At 44.9% G+C, this 6,516-nt stretch overlaps 1 pseudogene; it reads left to right on the top strand.

The window, feature by feature from the left end:
• Positions 1-5,757: 5,757 nt before the first annotated feature.
• On the top strand, positions 5,758-6,292 carry LOC144770824 (CKLF-like MARVEL transmembrane domain-containing protein 7 pseudogene; annotated as a pseudogene).
• The last annotated feature ends 224 nt before the right edge of the window (positions 6,293-6,516 follow it).

Raw genomic sequence — 6,516 nt, 5'->3', positions numbered from 1 at the left:
GGTAATCACAAACTAAGATTTAATTGTAAGTTTACGACTGCAGAGACTTCGCAGTTGGGGTGGAGAACTGCACAAATAAAAAGATAGGGCAGGTCGAGGAGCCTCCGCAATTGTAAACTTAATATTAACTCACAATTTGTGAATGCCAAAAAAAGTTAACTTACACAAAAGAGTAAGTTTACCTTTGGTAATCAGGCCCTTTGGCTTCATTATACTGATATCTGAAAGGGTCATCCAAGTAGGGTAATTGGCTGCCGAAAAGAAATCTTTGTTGGTGTGGGAGGCTAACCAGAATTCACCTATCCAATAAATGTCTTTGAAAACCGTCTTCTAAAGGAGAACTTTACGGCAGAATAGTATTAGTGTATGTTCTTTTCTGGGTTTTTTTTGTCGCTGGAATTTTGGGAGCAGTGCTTTACAGTTATAAATTTGACACTTTTCCACTGATGTGAGCAGCAGCTACAATTTTCACCAGTGAATCTTAAAATCTTTTCCCAGATCGTGTAAATTGGTATAAATTATATCGCCCTCACAAAAATGTAATGAAGTCAGTAGTGTTTGGTGATGTTGGGGAGAAATTAAAGGAATTTAATGCAAACTAATAAAATTAGTTCACAGGAAAGTATTTTAAGTAATAAAATGTTAATGTTTAATGAGATATCCAGGAGATTGTTTCTATGAAACAGTTCTTTTTTTATTGATCTTTTGTGAAACACATACACCTGTCTACAACCATAGCCCGGCAGAGACATTATCAAAACACAAGAAAATCATATCTCTCTCGCTACCCTCTTGTCTGCCACACCCAATAAATAGTATGTAAGCTGGTAGTCGGAGCAGTTTTATGTCTGATATAGAATCAATATCATCTTCTATTCCTCCCAATATCTCGATAGTTTGAGACAGTTCAATAGCAAGTGTGAGAGTCTGCCCATGTTCCTGCGACCCCTGCAACAAACACTCTATTGACCTAGAGCTATACCAAGCATGGAGTTTTTTGGGTGTGTATCACCAGAATGTAGTTAGAATAAAGACTGTTTCTTTAAGAGCAGTATCTGTCCTTGAAATCTTAGCAATGTGAAAGACTGAGGACTATTCCTTGGAAGTAAATGTTTGATCCAGTTTAGTTTTCAAAACGCCTCTGGCCTGTATTTCTCCCCACTGTACTCTTAGAGGGGATTTACAAAAGTGAAGCAAAACGGCGCAAAATCTTTTTCCTCATTTAGTTTCCAGCGCTAAACTTGTTTAGCACTGCAAATAAGATAAAAGTAATGCGAAGCAGGGTATTACTTTTCACCATGGGGGCGTACCAAGGATGGTACATGGCGTTCCCATGCAACCACCCAAGGTTTCCCAAGCTAAACCCAATTTACTAAATATAGAAGATTGGGTTTAGGGTGAGAAAACGTCGCCCTTTTAAACTAGGCGAAAGGAAGGAGAAATGCCTTAATTTCTCCTTCCTTTTCCAACTTTGCATGCATGCTGCACTGTGCAGCATGTATACAAAGTGGGAAAAGCTTTCACTCGTGTCTAGGCATAGTATTTTCTACAAGAAGGGTACCCTTCATGTACAAAACCTATGCTAGACTCACACACACACACCCTAGCACAATGGCGCTAAGGTGGTGTGTGGCGCAAGGCAGCTGTAATCAGCGCCAGTGCAAGGTAAAGTGGAGAAGAGAGCCATCTCTTTGAAAATATTGTGCTCTCCTGCTCCTTCGCTATCGCACAATGCAGTGCAGCCTCTTGGAGGCTGCGCTCCGTAGCTTGGAGATTTCGTAAACCTCCCCTTTCCTGTGCAAGAATGTCCAGGTTGCAGAAAATATACGCTTGTCCCTGGTTTTATTTATGAGCCATTTCTCTCTCCTATTTAATTGTATCTTTATTGATGAAGCAAGAAATACATAGCCTTGAAAATATTACAATCATGATTTAAAGTCCAAATTCAATTATGATGCTAAAAGAGAACCATGCATTAGACAAACAGAAAAGAACTTGAAGGCAGCAGGCCAATTCATTCATCCCACCATTTCCAAATGTCCAAAAATCTAATTAAGGGTCCACTACTTATTGCATTCAAGTTCATCATATGTTTTTACTCTATGCATGTTTGCGAACAGTTACCTGGGAGTAGGAACTTCCAAAGATTTCCAATTAGCTAAAATCAAAGATCTTGCAACCAGGGTAGCAACAAAAAAAAATGCCGTTCCCCAACCGAAATCTCGAGATGCTGTGACATTATACCAAATAGAGCGCCTTAGCCATTGGGAACTAACTTCAAATATAGCCTTACGGAAATTATACAAAACAGGAGAAGTAAAACCCACATGGAGCCAGTTGCCCTTTCATCTCTGCACCTAAAACAAACTGTTGTGACTCTCAGATGCATTTTGTTGATGGATAGTGGGGTATGGTACAGCATCCATCTGCTGAAGAAGGGCATTCTCTCATAATTAGCTGCATGAATGACCTTGAAGCTCAAAAGGTTGTTAAATCTCCAATGGGACGCCTTGATACCGCACCCTGTTGTGAAGGTGACTTTATTAAAAAAAAACAAGCTTCACCGCCTCCTATATTTTTTGGTGTAATACACAATACCCTGTTCCTGTACCTTTTAGGAATTACAGAAACAAGCTTTTCTAATGCCTTCAGCTACCACCTTTTCTCATACTTGGTTGCTGCCACAAAAGTGTCTAATTTGGATAAAACTGAAGTGCAAGTTAGAGCTTAGATGGGGATAAGTGCCTACCACTTGATGCCAATGAATAAATGTATTATTTTGATAGAAATCTTTCAGCTTATGTAACCCCAAGGCTATCCCACTGATTAATAGTGAAGGTGCTTAGAGGTAGTCCTAAAGGTGTGCAGTCGACTAGATTTAAGTGTAGGTGGAATCTGGGCACATCTACTTCCTGCCAGATCCTATTAAATCTGTTGATTATCACAAGTGGCACTTTATATCTGGATCTTTCGGGAATCTGCAGATTTTCAAAAACGAAACAAAGCTTAGATCTTGCATCACTTATCATTCTATTCGGGTAAAAGTTGTTGTAGCTGAAAGTAAAGATGGTGGCTTGAGAAAGCCAATCAAAAAAAGCCGCCTGATATAAAATTTAATTTTAGGGAACACAGCCCTCCTTCCTGATCCAAATGCAATGCTTGCACCTTCATACGAGGTTTCTTTCCCTGCCAGGTTATTTGCCATAATTCTCTTTCAATAGCATTAAAAAAGGATTGCTGCACCTTAGTCATTAAAAATAAAAACAAATGAAGAATATTCTTTTTCACCAGTGCGACCCCGGACGATAAAAGTCATTGGTAATTTCTGCCACTGGTTTAATAACGTATGCACCTACACTGAGGTAGGAGTATGATTTAAAGAAAATAAATTACCGAAGTCAAATGTGACAAAGAAGCCCAGACTGAGGGGCCGATTAGGATGGCGGACGGACTTGCGTCCGTCCGCCACCCCTGAGTAGGAGGGACCGTCCGCATGGGCAGCGGCGGTCCCTCCATGGCAATTAGGATGTGACCGCCACCCTGGCGGTCACATCCTGTATGTTTTACATTGCAGCGGGTGCTGCTTGAAGCAGCACCCGCCGCAATGTAAAAAACGAAAGCTGTGCATTTGCATGCACAAAGCGGCAGGCACCGCGCGGTGCCTGCCGCTTCGTGGGGGTACGATAGGTACCCTCCATGTGAACCCCCCACGCAACCTTCACCCAGGGGGCCCGCAACGGGCCCAGAAGTGATTGTCCGTATGCTTTTCCACGGCGGAAAAGCCGCCGCGGAAAAGCATTACTTTCCCTACATCCTAATATGGCTGGCGGTATCTGATAGACACCACCAGCCATGTTAGTGCTTTTCCGCCGTGGTCGCCTTCCGACCGCGGCGGAAAAGCGGCGGACACATTGTGAGACCCACCAGCCATCCTGATTTGGCGGTGGGACTTTCAGGCCTCCTCGGCGGATTTCCCGCATACTCCGGGCCGGCGGTGGCTTCCGCCGGCCCGGAGTATGCGGAAAATCCGCCATCATAATGACCCCCTGAGTGGGGTAGTGGGTGAATAATGTGTCTGCATTAGTGTCAGTAAATGCTCCGAAGTATAGATGAACTTCACAACCTCTGAATTTGAATAATTTATTTTATACCCCAATGTATCAATGAATTTTTTGATTTTGGAGAGTGCATTTTCAACATTTCTTTCCCCCACTGCCAGATATAATATCATGTCATCTGCAAATACTTCCAGTTTGGTCACTCCAGTAACCAGAAGGAGAATGCTGGAATGTTGACCGATAGTGCAATATGGGTTTAATAAATAAAGAACAATAAATAGGAGACATAAGGTTGCATTGTCAGGTACCCCTGCTTTTAGTGATTGGTCCAACCGGTTCAGAATTGATTATTATTTGTGCTGCAGCATTTTTTTATACAGATTTCTTAATGGAAGCAAGAAGCTGGCTGGAAATTTAAATCTGATCAGCATAGCAAACAGCACTTCACACTGGACCGCGTCAAAGGCTTTTTACGCATCTACGGTAACAATTGCCGCCTTTATTTTGTTTGAGGAATATGAATCAAGTGCTTGCACTAAGTAGTTGGTTTTAGTGGAATTTGCTGCATGGTAAAAATTCATTTTGATCAATGTACATCAATGCTTAAGCTAACGGGGTGAGTTAATTTGTCAGGATCTTAGTCAAGAACTTATAATTGCTAATTAACCCCTTAAATATTATTAAACCCTTCGCTGCTAGGACTTTCCCCTCCTGTGCTAAGCTTTTTTTCGGCTATTTGGGGTAGTTCACGCTCGGCCCCCATAACCTTTTCTCCACAGAAGGTATCCACACCACATATCAAGACCCAGCATCCTGCGGCGGGCAGGACCGGCGGAGCACCGGGTGTGGAAGGGAAAACTAGGGTACAGGAAGCAGGGAGGAAGTTTGGGTGCGGCCGTAGGCACAACAAGAAAGAGAGAGTAGGAAACTGTCGTAGAGGAAGGGAGTCCTGAGGCGAGAGGGCAGCGACAACACGTGCGGTGCGGGGGGGGGTCGAAATAGCAACAGAGGAAGTGTAGGGGGCGGGCCTGGGAGGAGAAAGTGCTGCGAAGGAGGTGGGCACGAAAATACCGAGCAGAGGAACGCATGGGGGAGGGGTCTCCAAGAGAGAGGAGGGGTGCAGGAGGCAACCTGCCAGGGCAGAGGCTGCTGTGGTAAAACGTCGGAGCGGGGGCATCTGATAAAGGAAGGGCACTTTAAGAACCACGCACAGCGTACAGCGTGCGCTCTTTTAACTTTGAGAGTCGAGAAACCGGGTCCTCCGAAACTTGCCTTTTTTTTGGACAAAGCTGAACTTTGAACTAATAGATGATCGAGAACTCACAGATACTGAACGCAGAGTAACTTCTTTACTACAGCAGAGACCCCGAGGTGTATGGACGGCAGTGAAAAAGGGGGATACACGGCGTAGACAGATGGGTGGGGTGATGGTATCAGCCGAGTGCTAAGGAAGTGGAGGGCAGCGCCGGAGAGCGATAAAAGGGGAAGTGGGCAGTGGGTACCTGCAGAGGAAGGGAGGAAAGGCTGAGAGGGCCGGGGAGGGATGCCAGAGGCTGGCAGAAGTGTGGAGAGAGCGCCAGGACTTGAGTGAATGTGAGTGGGAGGGTGCCGGAGGGCTTCACAGCTGTTGGAGTGAGAGAGGGGGGTAGCTGTAGTGACAGGGCAGGGTGCTGCGGCACCGGACACCCCCGGAGCAGCCATGAGTGTGCACGTTGTCCGGACCAGCGCCAGCACCAGCACCGTGACCGTGTCCCAGGACTCCGGCCCCATCGACAGGGGCTACCTCCGGACCGTGCAGGCGATGCTCAAAGTGGTGCAGATGGTGTGCCTGCTGATCGGCTTTCTTTGTGTTCAGTGCTCCTACTGGACGGATTACACCGCATACGGCTACTTCGTGGTTGTCTCGCTCTACGACCTAATTGTGATTTTCATCTTCTTCGTGGTGTACGTCTTTCGAGTGTACAGATTGATGTCCTGCCTTTCCTGGCCGCTCGCGGAACTTATACATTATATAATTGGTACACTGCTGCTGTTCATTTCATCGATAGTCGCAATTACAAAAAGCTACGGCTTATCTGGACTCATAGCAGGAGGGGTCTTTGGCCTCATAGTCTGTGTCCTGTGTTGTGTGAGCATGTGGTCATCTTACAAGGTGTCATTCGTCACTCAGTCCACCAGTTCTACGGTTTGAATATTCCAGATGTGTGCGAGGTGGACATGCGCATTGGAGGAAGGATGCAAGAAGTGTCGTAGAGGCTGCACAGGACACTCCCGGGAGGGACCTGGCATTTTGCAAGCAAAATATAACTATTTTATAGAAAGAGCTACAAAACCAAAGTATTCTGCCAAAAATACTTAGCTTTGAGACTCAATATCATGTAACGTAACTGGTGCTATGTAAAGCGCTCTGATACCTGATTCAGTTCGGGTCTAGTTCGCGCTATATAAAACTCTCAAC

The sequence above is a fragment of the Lissotriton helveticus genome, chromosome 1_1 (genome assembly GCF_964261635.1).
Source record: "Lissotriton helveticus chromosome 1_1, aLisHel1.1, whole genome shotgun sequence".
Taxonomy (NCBI): Eukaryota; Metazoa; Chordata; class Amphibia; order Caudata; family Salamandridae; genus Lissotriton; species Lissotriton helveticus.
The sequence above is the reverse complement of the archived record's forward strand: the minus strand, read 5'-3'. Positions and strand labels throughout refer to the sequence as shown.